Here is a 19,210-nt window from a genome sequence, read left to right as displayed (position 1 = left end):
CACGGTAACATTAAGCCAGTCATTCATACATAATATGCACAAAGAAACAACAAGCGAAAGCAATCTCTTGCTTGTGCTATCACCCCACAGCAGACCGATGTGTGGAGGAGGCATTTCACCCAACACGCATGAACATGGAAGGGAGACAAAGCTAGAAAGCAATTTTGCATTGTACAATAGTGGGCGGGTGCATCATTGGGGAATAATCTTGTCAGTCTACAGTTCTCATTGCAGATGGCAGATGATGCTTGGCACTACTGGAACCATCTGTGACCATTTGGCCATTGATGCTAGTTAGCCATTGAATCAATAAAGAATGACAACACGTGGGGAAGTTACTCAACGGCTCTACTAAAATATTAAGCACTGTTATTGCCTTGTAGACCTGGTTGGGGACAGGCTCTCTGGTTCACACAAAGCAGTGTGAATTAATTCCTCGGTGGAGTCCTAGTATGAGCAAGCTGTTTTCAGTATTATCGTGCAACAGGGAGGTGACTGTACCCATGGTCCTAGTTAGACTAGCAGCTGAGCAGTCTACTTCTGCCGTAAAAGGGGGGAGAAAGTAAATCCAAGATGGCTACCCCATATATATCCCCTCTGCTCATGAAGTCGCATAATGTTAACTGGCTGAGAACTGTCCAGTATTACAGGGAGGGAACCCTGGACTGATAGACTTATTTATTGAACACAGAGACTGTACCACGTCGGAATCCACCAACGCTATCCTGCTATTTTGTTCCAGGTTCTTTAGTTTATCCCAGCTTATATTTATTCAAAACAAACCTATACCTGTTTACAACCACAGTCTAATGTTGTGTGCCTCTTGTTAAGAACAGAGTACGACCATGAAGAAGAGTTTGAATCAAACAATCCATTGAATAACATCTTGGGTGCACCCATCACAGTGAACCACCACCAATTATTAATTGCCTATGAGACCGCGATCTTCCACTCCTGCAGCACTACTACTGATTGCAACTGCAGGTCAAGCTCTCCCCCCACCCCCCCCCCCCCCTCCCACACACACACACACTTCATTAGGAAGTGTCTCAGGGTGTACAGTTTATGTCTCAATGAAAGAGGTCAATATTGCTAATAGTGACTCCTGTATTGACTGTTGATGAGTCATGTTGGGGTCAGGCAAGTTAAGAGATAAGAACCACTGCTACAGTACCCTACAAGGTAACATCTGGACATATACATTAAGCTTCAAACCACCTAGCTCAGAGCAGACCTATAGAACACACCTACACCAAACACCCATCACCACCACAGCACCATTTTTCAAAGCAATATCCTCCCAATCCCACTCACCTATTCCACCCACAATACAATGCATCACTTGCGCTAATGAATGCAAAGTAAGAAATCCAACAGATTTCAGACATCACTGGCCTCATTACAAACCTAACACACTGTATATCAATCTTCATTACAGAAGCTTGATTATCAAACTCATTATCTCCCCCATTCAGCACTAGCCCATCTCTCATGGCTTCTTCATAAATCACCACCATCACATCCAGAAAATAAGTTGTGGTCTTGCTGTAATAGCATTCCTAAATCATTTTGTCTCTGCACAAAATGTCACCCAGGTTCTCCTTTAGTTTCTCTCCTGCAAATGCTTCCTTTCTCCCACCAAACCAGCAACCGTACAGAGGATCTATCACCGTTATTCAACAAGGACTGCTATGAGGGAGTCACAGAACTAAATATCCACTTCACACTAACAATATATTTAGTCATGAGGGTGACAAGGACCAATACCCAGGCCATGATAGACATGGCAGTTAAACTTGGTTTCTATATTTTGTGAGTATAATACAGGTTGGCAAAAATGACAAACACCACTGTAACCTAAATCAGGAAACTAATGAAGTCTTCTGGAGCTTTAGGGTCACAACAGGTGGACATATGATGCAACATAGTCCTGGTTTCAAGTGGTTCCTGCCCCCTTCATTCCCCTCCTTCTCAAAGGATTTTTCCCATGGTCTCGGGTCAAGCTTATGAGTTTCCTGCACCTTTCTTCTCTGTACCACTCTGGGTTTCCTCTCCCATGGATTCCTAGTTCTTAGTGAAAGGGGTTCCTGCACCTTTCCTCTCTGATCCTTTCTGGATCTTTTCCCCTCTGCTCTTCTTGGGCTCTCCTTATGCTGTCTTCAACTAGGATGCTGCTGGGGCCATGGTGTTCTGACAGGGGTGGACTTTAGAAGGGTATCTTTCATGTTCCTACCTTAGGATCCTGACTCCTACCCTCTTCAACCCCTCCCTACTCCCCTCTGGTCCTTCTCCTCAATGCCACACCACAGGTGTGTTCCTCCTCCCTCTGTGGGCTTGACCCATTCAGATCAGAGTCAGATCCCTAATCAATGCCTTAGGCCAAACATGCCCTCACATACCTTTCTCGTTTTACTAGGTTCTCTCTATTGTCTTCCTAATACTTCTTTAACACCTTTTCCAGATGTTCTACTACCACCTCCTCATGGTGTTTACCTGCAAACACATCCTGAGACTCTCCTCCTTCCGCACCCTAATGAGCTCTACCTTCCACCTCCTGATGCTCCATGCCTTCCACTGCTAGAGGTTTCTTCGCCCACTCTATTCTCCAAGTTCCTCCACAATCATGGTGTTTTCCCAGGGTGGACAATGTATGACATGGGTAGTCTCCCCCAGTGTTTTGCACAAATGTAACCAGAGGGACCACCCTCAGCTCCCTGCTAGAACTTTCTGGCTTTGCACTGACAGGATCCAAACACTGCATTAGTCTGCCTGGCAGACCTACTGCGCAAGTGCTAGGAAACTCTTGTGGGCCTCTGATATCTCCGAGGGTTACCTGGGAAAAAATAGAAAGTGCCTTCATTTTGTAATGGCGCTCACTCTGCAAGCCCGCTCAGACATCAGCGAGTTTCTACTATGTTTGTTCTGGTGTTTGTGTGCCATGTAAATTATGGTAGGTCTGAGAGAGGACGTGGACAACTGAACTTTGTTTCCACTTTCTTAATTTTATTGAAGTAAAAGAAATGCCCTCATCTAGCCCTATTGTTATGATGGAAGTTTCCTATTCGAAGAAAACAACAAAAAGGTGCTTATCAGGTCATTGTGTACAACTCCAATGTGTCCTCCATCCAAGAATATGCTACCTTTCTAATTGTCCCTACAACTAATAAACGAAAACAAAACTTAGCCCACAGAAGTGCTCTTACTCCCCCACGCTTGGCTTATGCTGGCTGGTGCATGACCCCCTCCCAAAAATGTTTCTGGAAATGTCCTTTTTGAATTCCCAGGCTTTTAGACCTCTCGCTCAATTCAAAACAAGTTCTTTGGGTTTTAACAGGGTCACAAAGGGCAAACTACAGTGCCCCTCCACCAAGCTTTGGTTAACAGTAAAAGTTCAGCCTTAAATGCACAAACTGGAATTATAAGTCCTTCAGTTGTTCAACTATTTCTTACTCACCCCTCCTGAGCGGGTCAGTTTCATACAGTTAATAACTGTTTGAGGTCTCAATTGGACCCACAGACTCTCCTTTGGGTAAGTGGTTGTGATTCCCCACCTTCTGTGAGTGGCTTTGATTCACAGACCGGACTAGGCTCTTGCCTTTCGTCCATGTCTACCCTTCTTGAGGAATCTTTCCTTCAAACACACCCCTCCAGGGTGCTTCTATTTCATTCTCACGTCTGGTAACACCTCTTACGGTATTAGTTTCCGATTCACCCCCCCCCCCTTGATTGGTTCTATTACTTTCAAGTGGCCCCCTTATGGGAAATGGTTTCTTTGTCCCTTTTTGGGGTATTTCTCTTAGTCTCTGTTTTTCTATTGGCCCACCATGCCCCTTCAATACTTAATCACATTCTTAGCATTCTGGCTCTCTGTCGGAGAGTTGCAGAGTTAAACAGCCCTTCTCCCCCTTTTTGCTAAGAATCGCATACCTGCTTTTACGTGGTGGCCTTCGTTGAGGAAGGTGGTCGCTCTTCCACGTCGGTCAAAGTTCAGTCTCTTCCCTCCAAAGACATTTGTGCTACCAGCACTCCTGGGTTTGGCAGTGTTTTGCTGGCTCTCCGCCCACCACTGGTCGTCCTGCCTCCAGGATGAATTGGCTCAGAGCTGCAGCAGCGGCTTCCGCTCTGCTCGGCCTCTCTGGCTGACCAGTTCTCAGTGGTCAACTCATTCAGCATTGGCTCCTCGACACGAGGTAATGGTCTTGTCCCTTATATGTCTCTCCCTGCAACAAGAGATACAATTCTATTGGTCCTGGAATTCTGGTTTGAAGGAGGGGTAGCAGCCAAACCAAGCCTAGTTAAAGGTCCCTTTATTTTAGCATTGTTATCAGTTTTCATGTATGCAACAAGCATTTAGGACAATGTTGTTAAGGCAGATGTTATAGGTCTGTTCACTTGGGAGTCCTTGTCCCTAAGTGGGTTTCACCCAAGTGAGATACCCCCTCACCCAATCCCCTAGGGAGTGTTTTCCATAGCGGGCTCACCTCCCTAATCTCAAAGAGGGTGGCTCCTGTTGGAGAGAAGGAACGAGTTCCCTGGATTCATCACAACAGGGAAATTGACTCCCCCATAGCAGGCTTTCTTTTTGCTCACAGAGTTGAGACCTTTCAAATAAACAGAAATTTGCAGACTCATGTGTACTAGAACCGTACAATGGACTTCTCTTCAACCATGTGGAGGCCATGCTCTCCTTCAGTCAATGATGTTCTGCCTCTAGAGGTAGGAGGTGTACCTATGAAGGGGATAACACCATTTAAAGAAAAATGTGCATTTAAACCGCATGGCTCTGAGTAGGAGAGTTTTACTTTTTGGCATCTCATGTGGTAAGGGTCTTGATGGGTGTAATGTCCAGGCTTGTTTATGGCCACTTCACTGAGTAATGGAAATGGAGCTGCACAGGACTGTCCCCTGCCCAGTGACATGTACTTGACCAGGGATTCCTCCCCATACCACCCTAGGGCCATCATCCACTGGCTCGGGGGAAGCACTGAGGCTCATGCTTAACCCACTAGATGTTCCCAGATGAAGGCAAGGGACTTCATCACAATTCCCAGGTGACTTAAATCTTCCCAAAACACACAAAGTGAAACCTTTCTAACTCACCGACACCCTAAATCATGCTCAAACCAAGATGACTCCTACAAACATCAGAGGCAATAAACTAGACAGCAACATAGCACTGGACATCTTAGAGTGCCACCTTTTTACGCCACTCGACTAAATTGATCACTTAGCCTTCCCATTCAACACCCCCTGCAGAAAGCCCCCAGCATCTGCCAGCTCAAATGTGAGTGGATTAATTACACATCTTTAAAAAACCTTCAATTGATACCCAGGACTGAAAAAGGGGATGCGCTGCCTAACAATACCACCCGACCATCCAACAGACTTGCATCTGAACAATGACAACAATCCACTCTTTAACCAATTCTAATATTGCGCCCCCAAAAATCTATTTAATCGCAACCAAAATACTCTGGGTACTGCCCCAGAAACCAATGCCTTAGAGAGAACCCTCACAGAGGCCCGAAAACAATGGCCCTTACACTGCTCTCTTAGAAATCACTGTGGTCTAGAAACGATTTGCACTAACCATAAACATGAGGTGAACAAAGCAGACTTTTCTCTTGAAACCATATGTACAGCTGTCAATATTTAAAGTTGTCTGTTATTCTATTAACCGTCTCTGAGAGCTCCCTATCCTGCACTCCAGTCATCAACTACCAAAATAAGTTTACCAATAGACACCTGCCATACCTCTCCCCCAGGAAAAACAAGCAGTACCAATTGCACCCCCTCTGCCTTCCAGCCGGAGAGACATCATCTCATTGAGATGGTGAGATCTTCCACTCCCCCATCATGAAAAACCACCCAACTTACCTTTAGACACGACTCTATTATAAATGCATCCCATTCCCAAACGAGATCCCCCTACTCCCAGAAATAATTACTGATGCTCCCCATCTCAAAAGGGACACCTCATTTTTTGTTGATTTCAACAACTGTCCTATCACTGCCGCCTGCAAGTTTGACCACATCACCAGCACTCTCATTACTCCTACCTACCTCTGCCCAGAGAATGCTCTACAAAACCAGTTGCATCATCTTTAAAGCTGTTTTTGTGTTATGTTATGAAGCCTTTAGACTGTGGTAAATCACCAGTCCGCTGTAGGCTTGTCTGGAGAGTGGTTTTATTGTAACCCCACGAGAGATTTCCAGACCTTAGTCTGTGGAGGAAAAATGAGCAGCGGGAAGATAAGAGGATTGGGAAGTAAATTGCACGTGCCACAAGCATGGGTTAGGGAGGATTCTGATGGGGAATTCATATTTTGTGGTAGTTTGGGTGTATGCAGATCCAGTTCTGGAGGACCATAGGCAGTCCATTTGATTAGAAATATTTTAGACTATACCTTATTTTCTCCAATCCTGATCTAACTGTGTAAACTGTCCTAAGGTAACCCTCATAACTAGAAGCCGAGTTGCCCATATGTACAGGTTTGCAAGAAAGGAGACTCCTAGGCTGACCTTTTCAGACGACGCTGCTAGGATTTGGGAAGCTCTGTCCCTCAAAATGAAACCAGCGGTCATACTTGTCCTCTTCAGGAAATGTCATATGACTTTCCTTTTCTTACAATATCTGCTTCAAGACCTCCAAACATGTCTCACACAATTCCTGATCAACCTAGAAGCCCTCCATCCTGAAAGGACATCAAAAAAGAACTTTGGGGAAGTGGGAAGCAGTACGGTATTTCCAGACCTATTTAAATGCTGTTTGAATCATCCTCACTCCGGAACTCACCACCCTACTATTGTGTAGCTATGTATGTTCATGTCCACCCACGTATTCTAGCTATGCTCGCTTTCTCCATCGTGCAGCTGGATCCATGCTTGAAAGTAACCCTAATAAAAAACACCTTTTTTTATTGTTATCTTTTATTGGTAGCTTAGCTACTAATTATTGGTGTATCGGGCAAAACATTGGTTTTTAACATACTACACGTTAAAGGCAGTGTGGCCAAATACTAGCCATGGTTTAGCTAATATGCACCTTTTCATAGAGTAATTAGCTCAAATGATGCAAGGAGTACATTTTTGGAATGCAGTTTACTAAACGTCAGAGAATGATTGTATTATGACTGGGTAAGGATACTCGCAATAAACTTTCCCTAAATATTGATTATGTAGATGGACAACATAGACTGGATTTGGGGTTATGTGCTTCGAGACTCTACTAAAATGGGAAATTGTGATGTTGGATGCCCTGGAGGAAAAGTTATTAATTTAAATGGCACCAACAATTCGCAAGGTTGGCAACTTCCATATGCTGCAAGTCACAGAAGACAAGTTCACAACAAATGCGGATATGCTCCTGCTCTTGGCCCTGTCCCCTCCCCTGCACATGCCATCAGAAGCCTAGGAATCCTCTGCAATGCTGTCCTATCTCTGGTTTCCCCAATCAATCAAATCCCTCGCTTATTTAACTAAACGTACAATTTGTCAAGCGTCTACTCCGTCATTGCCTCCAGACTGGACTATGGCAGCAGTTCCTACCTCAGCCTACCCAGCCTCCTTACCCACAGGCAGTGAAGCTTCCAGAGTGCAGCCCTGTCTTCAAAATAGGAAAACCAGTCACATCACGCCCAATCTCTCTCGCCTTCGCTGGTTCCCATTTGCCTAATGCATCCAATTCAAATGCCCATGCATAATGTACTGCACTTTCCACCAACTGAGCCCCCTTTCCTCTTCTGTAAACCTCAAGATTGCTCACCACCTAGGAGTCTCTGTTCCTCCACCAACCTTCTCTGTGCCCTTCCTTATAAACTAAAACATTCTCAGGAGGTTGTGTCTTTACATCATCACCTCTCCACTCGGGAACTGCCTCCCTTAACAAATCCTGTTTATCCTGAAGCACCTTGGCCTTCTGCAGAGCACTGAGAGCCTAACTCTTGAAGCGGGGAGTTCTCCTACCCGCCTCCACAGTTGGCTGAGTGTCAAGAGACCACCTTTGTTGTGAACCCTGTGCTTTGAAAATGGAAGAATAGTAATATGGCGACGGCTAGTGTCATTTTTCTTTCAAACGTTCTTCTAGTCTCATTCTAATAGGTCTTTCTGCTGCTTGTGACACGGTTGATCATCCTATTCTTCTGCTATCTACACTTACATCGTTGGATATTATGGGTTCTCCTTGCTCCTGATTTAGGTCCTACCTCTCTAGCCGTACCTATTCTGTTTCTTTGGCGGGTCAGCTCTCGCCACCCCATGTTCTTCTACATGGTGTCCCTCAGGGTTCAGTCCTTGGCCCATTCTTATTCTCTCTCTATATTATTCCTCGCTCTTCACTTATGTCTTCATACAATCTGCCTCTCACTTTCTTCACTTGAATTCCTTTAATCTGTTGTGCTCGCCCTTTTCGGTTTTTCCATGCCACTAAGCTTCTTGTTTTACCCCCTTTTTCCCGCATTTATTTATTGTTCTTTCTGTTGATTGGACTGCCAGCAACTTGTCTCGCTCCCCTTCGTTCTATCTATAATTCTGCTATTTGCTTACTCTTTCGACTATCTCCTTGCACTTCTATTTCTGCTGCTCTTTCTTCTGCTTCTATCCTGTCCTTGGAGTCACGTCTTTGCTTTCTTTCTATGGTTTTCAAATATCTTGATGGTCTTGCCCTTCCGTACCTTGCTTCTCTTGTATTTTCTATGTTCCAGCCAGATCTCTTCATTCTGAATCCACTTATCGGCTGGTTGTTCCAAAACCCTCCTGTGCCTCATCCCGTTGCTGCTCTTTTTCTCTTTTGGTCCCTCTACACTGGAATTCCCTTCCTTTTCTAATTCACTCTTCTACTTATTCTCTTGTCCGTACTGGTCTCAAAGCTTATCTTCGAGACCAGGCACACTTCACCTTCTTTTGCCCTGGATATTCCATATTGAGAGAGAGATGGTTGGTAACCCTCCTAAAGGGCTGCAGCTTTGTGCAGGATCGCCCGGCTTTATATTTCCTTTTGAAAGTAGTGGTCAGTCTCGGTATATATTCGGAGAGGGTGGAGAGTGCGTGAAAAAGGAATCAGCTCAGGAATTTAAGATGCTCCCATTCTCATGTGCTAATTTCTTCTTTTTTAAATAAGTATGAGCACTTTTTCTGGGTTATCAAAGTCTTTAGGTATTTATGAGTGTCGACTTTATGTGTAGGATGATGATTGGATTTTATGATGGTTATTTCTAGAACTCTATGGTGATGTATTTTATGTCTTTTATATTATTGGGTTTATATTTGGCAGATCGTCTTATGTATTCATTTCTGTTGTTCTTTTATGGATTATTGTTTCCGAAATAAAGCAATTTTACCTGACCTGTATAAATCACAATAAATGAAATAAAAGAAATGACAAATCAACCAGTGTGAACAAATAAACCTTGCAGTGCTGCATCAGAGACAAGGATTGGCTTCCCCTTGATTGGTTAATACCGGGGAGTATGTGCCATTGCAGATCGGTCTTAAACATAGTAACGTTTTTGAAACAAAAGTGGGTAAATGTGTTGGAAAAAATAATCTTTGTGTAGTGGACTACATGTACTTGATACTAGCAAAATATATTTGTTTCTGTGAGAGCAATTTTAAAAATTGAAGGTCATTCATCTGGTTAGTTGGGACGATTAGTTATTGAAATGTGCAAAGAATGACTCATGAGCTTTGCATTGTGATGAATCATTCATCTGTTTATCTGTAAGAAAGCTTAGCTCCCAGTGTTGAGCTCCAAAGTATGTCGTCGAACACGCATTGATGTTTGGGAGCGACCTTCATGAGGCGCAGCCGAACAAACTCTTGAGCAATGCATCTTCACACTCAGCTTGGCTTCTGCAGATTTGTGTAGACTGCACTGCCACACACTGAAGCACGCTTTGACGGAGTATCCACCATGCACAGGCTCCACACCGTTCCATGTGATAACGTCCCTGCAAAAATTTTGCCATGCACAAAATTCGCCCAAAAATTGCTGTTTTTTGCTGAGACATTATTACATGGAACATGAGGGGGACACCCCTGCAACCCCCAAAGCTTTATTTCAAGGGGAGCAGGGGTGGGGGGGGGGTGGCACCCCCGCACCCCCTGTCCCTATATATATATGGACACCCATATAATGTTGCCACAAACTTTTCCAGGTGACATTATGTATGACGACCATATAGGGATATTATTACCTGATACACTCCACACACAACACAAACTATACAAACCTGGAATGATATATGGATAACTTCTTGAAAATTTAGGATGTATTGTGTATCCTGCTGAAGAGTTGTGTTAACTCCAACATGTGTTGGTAGGAGTGCTACAACATTGCAACATTGTTTGAAATTAACGCCATAATATTGAGTAGCTGTCAAGGTTACATTATATGACATCAAGCCAATAAAATAAGATCTTAAAACTGATTAAGATCGATAAACCCCCGTAGTGAACCATTAACAGAATCTGGACCACCTCACCCACCATTCTAAGGTCTTGATGGCAACACATATATTTTGGCTAAATACAGCATTCCCGCAATCTTTTCAGGCTCCCTCGGATTTCTGCATTTCGACTTTGGAAATGGCCTGAGCTGCGTTAGGCATGTTGTATTTCCCAGACCCTCCCCTGAAGGTGAGAAAGTGGCGAGGGGGGTTCCTGTGTTACTTACAGTTGCCAGTTGGCGTTTAAAACATAGTTGCGGCGGTATTGTGGGTCAGCGCCCACATGAACTCAACCGATTTACCTCTCTGTGGCCCAGCCTTTCACGCATCCATGCCGTGGTAGATAGCCAAGTGACTGGTTCGTTTTTCTCCTTAGCCAAAGAAACGTGCTGCGGTGGGAGTCCTCAAATGTCACGCGAACATCTTCATTCATGGGTTATGCTGTGCCAACACGATAGCAGCCGCTACTGGGCATTACAGCCAATCCCACAATAGTCGCCACAGAGCCCTGTGGCGTGCTCGTCCGAAGGCTGCAAAACCGTGTGATTTATTTACGCAGCTCCAGCGCGAGAAGCTTTACGCGCTCTCCCATGTGACACGTTAAGACACTGAAGAGATCTGAAATGGATTAGGATTAGTTTTGAAAGGAATCTCTCGCTGCGCCGCTCGCTGTTGGGGGCACCGTCTCCAGACACGCGTCCCCTCCTCTCACCGATGTAGCTAGTGGTTCGTTTCTGTTACTTCATCTTCCACCACGTTCAGCGAGGTGGGGTTTGTAATGTTGGCAAATTGAGAATAGGTAATTTAACCGTGCCAACATTGGACGTGTTTATTTATAATAGTGCGGGGCCCAGTTTGATCGGTTTCGAGAACCCACTATTTCATCAGGAAATGGGCCAAATTAAAACTTTTAATAAAATTTCTCGCCAAATACTGTAGTCCAAATCCAATCCATTCCATTTTAGAGGCAAGGCCAGGGGGCTTCCCCAATCAAATTAATATTGGACGTATTTTATTTTTTCCAAGCACATTTGTCAAATGAAATGACTTTTGGCAAAAAAAAGTGTCATTTTCCGTACTACATCAATAAATATGAGCCGTAGGCCTTGATTTTATTGGTATCTATCCACTGGGGCTTAGATTAGATAATATTCGGGGGGTGTGGGCCGTGCTTCTGGCACTTTTAAATTAAACAATAGCCATTTTCTTACAATCACTGCCACTGTTGGACATGAAATAAGGCAAATCCAACAGTTTGGGCTTTTGTGTAGGCATGGGAAAGGCACTTGCCAGGCACTACCGTAGTGGTATTAACTGGCCATTGATGGTAGCAGGTGCAAAATGGCCCAAGTACATGGCTATCTAATAGCAGTGCCTAGCACATGCCTAATACTTATACGCACGCCAAAACTATTAGTTTTGCCAATGCTTGTTTTTAACAGGCCTTCAGTGAAGAAAACGATTACTGCTTATAAATTGAGTGGCTGAAGGCAGACCTGGTTAAGAAATTTGTATTATACCACTACCATGTTTACAATGGCAATAAAGTCATTAACCATTAGAAGACTGCTTTGCAAAAATACTGGCAGGCCCTTTCAGTACAAAGTTTGATGGTACGGCTTGATTAAAGCAAGTGTGATGTCGTCCTGATCACGGGTTGGATCACATGATGTGTGAGGGAGCCGGAAGGCACAGGCAGCGGGGTGTGCGGAAGGGGAGGGGATTAGGTTGGAGAAAGAGGAGAAATAAAAACGTGTTATAATCAGCTTGGTGTCCGCGCCTTCTTATATAAGTGACTGCCACGTTGATGTCTCCAAGGGAACGGGGGTGGGAGGAAGAAGAAGTGACGAAGGAGGGCAAGTGATGCGGGAGGGGGTGGGGAAAAGGGATGTTCCAGTTGAATGTTAATAAAGGTAGACGTGTGTATGCAGAGCTCCGTGCCTGTGTGTTTTCTTTGCTGCGCCACCGCTGCAGAGGCCGTGCCCGGCCATCACAATGGCGACGAGGAGGGCGGTGAATTTAGCAGAGCAGTTCTCGGAGGAGAGCGCTGCTATCCGCCCACCACGAACACACAGAGGAGGAGCAGAGCACCCGAGGACATGGGCCCGCTTAGTTGGTGCAGCTCACAGCACGCAGCCCGGGCTGCAGCGGTGATTACTGGTGCAGAGGGGTCGTGGAACTCCAGCCTGCAGCCACGACGGGGTGGCAAGACACATGTGCCCTCCACGAAGGAGTGAGCCCCCCCCATGGCGGCCGGCTCGCAAGTCACACAGCACACGTGCTTCCCCACGGAGGAGAGAGCCTCCTCATGGCTCCAGGCCCACACGGAGAGAGAGAGGCGCACGGCACGTGCACACTGCCAGAAAGAGGAAAACCGCTCACGGCAAAAGGGCTCCAGGCCGCTGGTACTGTGAAGGCCCCCAGAAGAGGTTCGGGACAAACTGATGGTGCTCGTGCCACATGTGGCGGCCATCAATGCCGGTGATAGGGGAAGCCACTCTCTGTAAGGAGGGGAGAAAGTACAGAGGACCCTCATCCAGGTACTCAACACACCCAAGGGATGGTGCTTGTGCCCCAGCGGCAGCCATCAAGAAGAGGGAGCAGCCAGTAACGCGCACATCCAGTAAGTAACCACCCCCTGAGCAAAATGTCGGGACAAGATGATGGACAAGGAGCACAGGCACAAGGGAATGGGCCCCCAGCGCCAGCGGCGCCAACACCAGATCACGTGCCGTATCAACTACTAGACACACTGGCAGCCCAGATGCCAGGAGCATTCAATGTGACGGACGCTAGCAACATGGGTCCCAGGTGGACCAAGTGCATCAGAGACTTTGATCTGTACATGGGAGCCGCAGGGCCAGTCGTTGACGCCAGGCAAGTGTGCCTCCTAAAGTTGGCCGTTGGATCTGCCACACGTGATATAATCAATGAAATGCCCCCTGACTCCATAGACTCGATCCAGGACCTCAAAGATGCGCTAGTCACTTATTTCACAGCATCAAGCAGGCGAAAGGGGAAACCATGGACGTATATGTAATGAGACTACGCACCAAGCTAAACCACTGCGACTTCGCAAACTACTTAAACACCGAAGCACTGAGGTCGCAGATCATCTCAGGATGCGAGTCCCAAGCTTTCCGCAGGAAGCTACTTCAAAAATCCCTCACGCTGGAGGAAATACTAACGCTAGCAAGAGTTGAAAGGGCCATTGACTCCCAAGTGGAGAGTTTTGGCAACACCAGCGCAGGGGAAAACGTAAATAGACTTCAATTGGAGAGGAAAACTGAAGAGCTTTTCTGTTACAAATGCGGGTTTGAATACCTGCACTACGTAACATGCCCCGCAATCGGACAACACGGCACCTCTTGTGGCGAAGAAGGGCACTTCAAAGCCGTATGCAAACTATTTCGAGACCGAGGGAGAGACCGACCCAAAGACAACCCTCCACGCTCGAGAGGTAGGTACAGGGAGTCCTCAAACAACAACCCATCCCCAAGCGCTCAGACCACCCCGAGTCAACCCACCGGTGACCAGAGAGACAGAGATTCAGGAGAGGACCGGCAGAAGAGGAGAGAAAGAAGAAGGTTTGTAATGCGCTCAAGACCCGAGCGCAGGTCAAGACACCATGTATGATACCTGGTGGAACAATCCCCCACAGACTCTGACCTTAGCTCATCAGGGAGCGACCAGAAGAAAAAGGCCTATGTATACGGCCTGGGCAACCCCACTGCAACAGCGCACAGCCCAACACTCATCATCAAACTTCAGGAGAGACCAACGGAGTTTCTCATAGACACGGGAGCCACGGTAAACGTGGTAAGTGAGAAAGTCTACACCGACCTCCCTCAGAAACCCAAGCTACATCCAGCAACTGTTGACATATATGCATACGGGGCCAAGACACTCCTAAAGTGTCTGGGACAATTCAGCGGGCTCTGTCGCTATAAAGGACACAAAATGAGGATACTGATACACGTCCTGGCCACAGAGACAGACAGTGCCTGCGTTCTAAGCTTTAAGGCGGCTGTCGACATGGGTTTGATACATATTTTATACAACATCATGGTCCACTACATGGTCCAGTACATAGACCCGGTTGAAATGATCAACAATCTATACCCCAAAATATTCAAGGGAATTGGCAAACTTAAAAATAGGCAAATCAAACTCCATGTGGACAACTCCATACGCCCTGTAGCCCAACCTTACCGCGGAATTCCGGTCAACATCCAGAAAAAGGTTGAGGATGAGCTCCAGAAACTACTGGAACAGGACATTATTGAACGGGCCACAGGACCCACCACGTGGGTGTCCCCAATTGTCCCGGTCCCCAAAAAGGGATCCAGGGCCATACGACTGTGCGTAGACATGCAGCGCCCGAATCAAGCCATCCAAAGGGAGAGACACCCAGCGCCCCGAATCACGGTCATGATTCATATTCTGAATGGGGCGAAGGTCTTTTCCAAACTCGACCTGCAAAAGGGGTACCACCAGCTAGTTGTACAACCCGAGAGCAGCAACATAACATTTGTCACTCACGTCGGCCTCTTTAGGTACAAAAGACTTTGTTTTGGGGTGTCCTCGGCGGCAGAAATATTACAGGCCGAGATCCATAACATCATCAAGCACATCTCACGACCCGTGACCCAGAACCCCACTGGCATGGTCACATGCCAGGTAGGGTTAGGGCTCGGGGTTCATTTGGGTCCCAAGGGCCTTGTATTGTCACCGGAGACTCTCCTGGAGTCAGTCCTGGCGCCTTTGGCGCCAGGCTCATATTTGGAATGGGACTTGAAGGGACTACTTTTCATATGGAGGCCTGCAGCCAACATGGAGGCACCCACACATTCTAGTCCCTAAGAAGCAGACTGTGCGGTGCAGTGTTTTAGGGTGTGGTAGCCCGGACTACTTTACCCAGACTACTTTACAGGGTAGGCTATATAAACCAAACCCAAGCTAAAGAACGTGCTTCGCGTTATTCTGCAGCCAGCAGCGTAACGCTCACCGTGTTCAGAGAGCAGCACCCGACGTTCCTGGAATCGCGGACCTGCAGAGGAGACAAAAGACATTATTAGCAGTTCCAGCTTACGTGCAGTCTTCCATCCTTCGATCCCAGCTGCTCGCGGTCTTCCATCCCGTTGCAGCATCTTCAGGACATCGCACTCACACCGGAACGAAGCACCTGGGGAGGAGAGAAAAAGGGACAACGTTAAACAGGCTACTCACGGCAAGCGCAGCAGTAACCAAAATCTCCTCACCTGGCTGGGCATATATTGGCCGGTTCCACTCTGGAAAACACTGCACGCCCAGAAAGACCATTGTAACCTGAAAAGGAATAAAGAATACAGGTTAGCCCAAAAAGACCTTAGCGCGCCACACTTCGCGCTGGACCTACCTTTCTTCATACGCTCCGCGTCCATAAATCCTGGCAGGAGCCGAACCCAAGCAGCGCACCCAGCAAACCTCGGCATACCTAAGGGGGAAACAATCAGGGAAAGACATTAATAGCACGCAGGAAAGCATAGGCCCTCAAAGACTACTATAATCGAACTTACCTCTTTAAAGATACTTGAATGGGTTGGCATCAGTGAAGTTAACCCGGTCGCTTCTACCCGCAGAAACTACGCGCCCCTGCGCAGAAAGCAGGACAGAGAGCACGCCAGACATCATAACAAGGTGAGGAGGGGGGGCCTTCAGGTCGAGTCTAAGGGGCTGGTGGGAGGAAACGAAATCTGAACCTAAGCACAGTCCTCCTGTGTTTTCAGGCCCACCTGCCATAGAAGACATCATCCTGAATTGAGTACATCTGGGGGAAATCCAGCAACCAGGTCATACAGGCGTCCCCGTGGATATCAGGTGAGCGTAACAGCACATCCCAAACTGCCTCAACTACTCAGATGACATACAGGTGTTTGGAACAGATGCAAACAAGCACAATGAGACCCTGATGAAAGTATGCAAGGCCCTGCACGACGCCAACCTCACTTTGAACAGGGACAAATGGGAATTCCGTAAAAACACACTAAAGTTCTTCGGACACGTCTTCTCAGAGTAAGGAATGACTCCCGACCCGTATAAGGTAGCGGCACTAAATGACACCTCCGCCCCAGCTAATGTGTCAGAACTTTGGTCTTTCCTGGGCCTGGCCAGTTATTGCAATCGATACATCAGGGACTTCGCGCCCGTCAGCAAGCCGCTGAGGCAACTAACACATCAGGATGTGAAGTTCGAGTGGACCAATGACTGTCAAAAGGCGTTCGAAACAATAAGAGAAAGGGTTGCGAAAGCGGAAAACATGTCGTACTATGACCCCCGCAGGAAGACCGAGCTGACCGTCGACACCAGTCCCGTGGTTCTGGGAGCCATCCTGGCACAACTCGAACCCAAGGACCCCTCTCAGAAACACATAGTGGCCTACGCCAGCCGCAGCCTGTCCACCACCGAACAGGCATACTCTCAGGCAGAGAAGGAAGGGCTCGCCGCCCTATGGGCGTGTAAGCGCTTTCACCTGTTCCTGTATGGGAAACCGTTCCAGGTAGTCACAGACCACCAGGCCCTACTATTCCTATACGGCAATCCTCAAGCCAAGATGCCTCCGCGAATCGCCCGATGAGACTACAGGACTATGCATTTGATATCACACACAGGCCAGGAAAAGACGAAAACCTGGAAGACTTCCTATCTAGGAGACCACGGGAGGAGTGCGCACCCGAACCCTCAGTGGCCGACAGATACATGAGATATCTCATGCACCAGACCACGCCAGAGGGAGTCAACATGGAGACGCTCGCCCGAGAGACCGAGAGTGACCTGGCATGTCGCATCATCTGTGAAGGACTGGAGTATGGACTGTGGCGAAGGGCTAAGGAAAGGGGGAGAGCCGTGGGAGGCAAGGTGCAGGAGGACGTGGAACGCCTGTTAAAAGTGAAAGATGAGCTTGCATCGTCTGAAGATCACTTGCTCTTGAAAGACTGCAAACTGGTAATCCCTGAAGCCATGAGAGCAAAAGTCCTTGAGCTAGCCCATGAGACCCATAGGGGCATGGTATCCACCAAACGCATGCTCCGCCAAAAGGTATGGTTTCCCCACATGGACACCATGGTAGAGGCAGCACTGAAAGCGTGTCCTACATGCTGCCTCATCATGCCAAATCGCCACCCCGAACCACTGGTCATGTCCGAGCTCCCGCACAGAATTTGGGAGTCAGTCGCAGCCGACTTCTTTGGACCTATCGAAGGAGGAAAATACGTCTTGGCCGTGATGGACGAGTACTCACGGTACCCTGATTTTCAACTAATATCATCGACTGCAGCCCACCATGTCATCTCGCTTTGGACCACATGTTCTCGGCCTATGGAGTACCAAAAGTACTCAAGGCGTACAATGGACCCCCGTTTTGTGGGCATCAGTTCGCCCAATTCGCCGAGTACCTTGGGTTTCACCATAGGAAGATCACTCCCCTGTGGCCCCAAGCCAATGGGATGATTGAACGATTTATGGCAAACCTCAAGAGAGCCTTACAGATTGCCCGGCTGACAGGACAGCCATACGAGCAGGTACTAAACCAACTCATGAGAGACTACAGGGGGACGCCCCATAGCACCAAAGGGAAGACCCCGGCTGAACTAATGTTTGGACGAAACACCCAAAGGCGCATTCCCCAGACCGAGGCAATCAGTGCACCTCCTGCCCTAGACCAGGAAGTGCGGGAGCAGGACAAAGCAGCAAAAGCCCGAAAGAAGGAATACGCAGATACACGCCGGCGGGCATAGGCAGCCCAAATAGAGGTAGGAGACGTGGTGGCGGTCAGACAAACCATGACGCACAAGCACATGTCAGCGTTTCGCGATGAACCCCTGCTTGTCACCCAGAAGAAGGGATCCTAAGGGTTGGAGGGGTCCGTCACAAGGAACTCGTCCCACTTCAAAGAACTTCCACAGACGGGGACCAGGCGTCGAAGTGGGAGACTGCAAGCTCATTGGGATTATGAATCCGATGATCCCTACCAAGGAGATCAATGGGACTCTGATGAGTCAGAGCCAGATATGGGGAAGGAAAATGCCGAGAGTGGACCGTCACCAGGGAGGAGTCAGGCGCGCCCGCAGAGGGCCCGGAACAGACCTCGCTGATGGATTGAGGAAATGGACTAGAGGCCCACCAGACTGTCGCCCGTTGTGAAGAATCTGGTAACTGTTTAAAAAGGGGGGAGATGTCACGTTGATGTCTCCAAGGGAACGGGGGCGGGAGGAAGAAGGGAAGTGACGAAGGAGGGGAAGTGATGCGGGAGGGGGCGGGGAAAAGGGAAGCTCCAGTTGAATGTTAAAAAAAGGTAGACGTGTGTATGCAGAGCTCTGTGTCTGCGTGTTTTCTTTGCTGCGCCACCGCTGCAGAGGCCGAGCCCGTCCATCTTAGTGACGCTGTGTAGGAGGCTGGAGTGGTGAGGTACTGAAAAGTGATACTAGCGACAAATGGAAAACATCATCCCTGCTTATACGATGAACCCTGAGGTTGGCATGTAAAATCTTCAATGTGTCAGCACTTGCCGATGCAGCATGCACTGGCGGAATTCACTGGAGGCTGCACAGGAGTGCACAGTGAGACCCGGAGTGGGAAGGAAACTGGCCGACTATAGTCAAGGTAGTACAAGGGCCTGCAGCAGCAATTAAACTTGTGTGCACAGGGAGTGGCACATGTATCAAGTTTGAACAAGCCGACTGCCTTATCCTCTGTGCCACGGGCCTTGTTCTCCATGGCCACTGTTG

The 19,210-nt window shown here is 47.7% G+C and overlaps 1 protein-coding gene across 7 annotated transcripts in view; it reads right to left on the bottom strand.

The window, feature by feature from the left end:
• PPEF2 (protein phosphatase with EF-hand domain 2) overlaps positions 1-10,996 on the bottom strand; it is a 703,213-nt gene extending 692,217 nt beyond the window's left edge. For 4 of the 7 annotated variants that reach the window (XM_069626300.1, XM_069626309.1, XM_069626302.1 and 1 more), the window contains exons 1-2: positions 10,748-10,996; positions 3,928-4,220 (exon numbers count right to left, since the gene is read on the bottom strand). The gene's annotated coding sequence lies outside the window, so the exon portion shown is untranslated. The remainder of the gene's footprint in view (positions 1-3,927; positions 4,221-10,747) is intronic. The other 3 variants (XM_069626301.1, XM_069626303.1, XM_069626305.1) reach the window with 1 other exon arrangement.
• Positions 10,997-19,210: the final 8,214 nt, after the last annotated feature.

This window comes from Ambystoma mexicanum, chromosome 6p, assembly GCF_040938575.1.
Source record: "Ambystoma mexicanum isolate Mex_15411 chromosome 6p, UKY_AmexF1_1, whole genome shotgun sequence".
Lineage (NCBI taxonomy): Eukaryota > Metazoa > Chordata > Amphibia > Caudata > Ambystomatidae > Ambystoma > Ambystoma mexicanum.
This window is presented reverse-complemented; position numbering and strand designations above follow the sequence as displayed.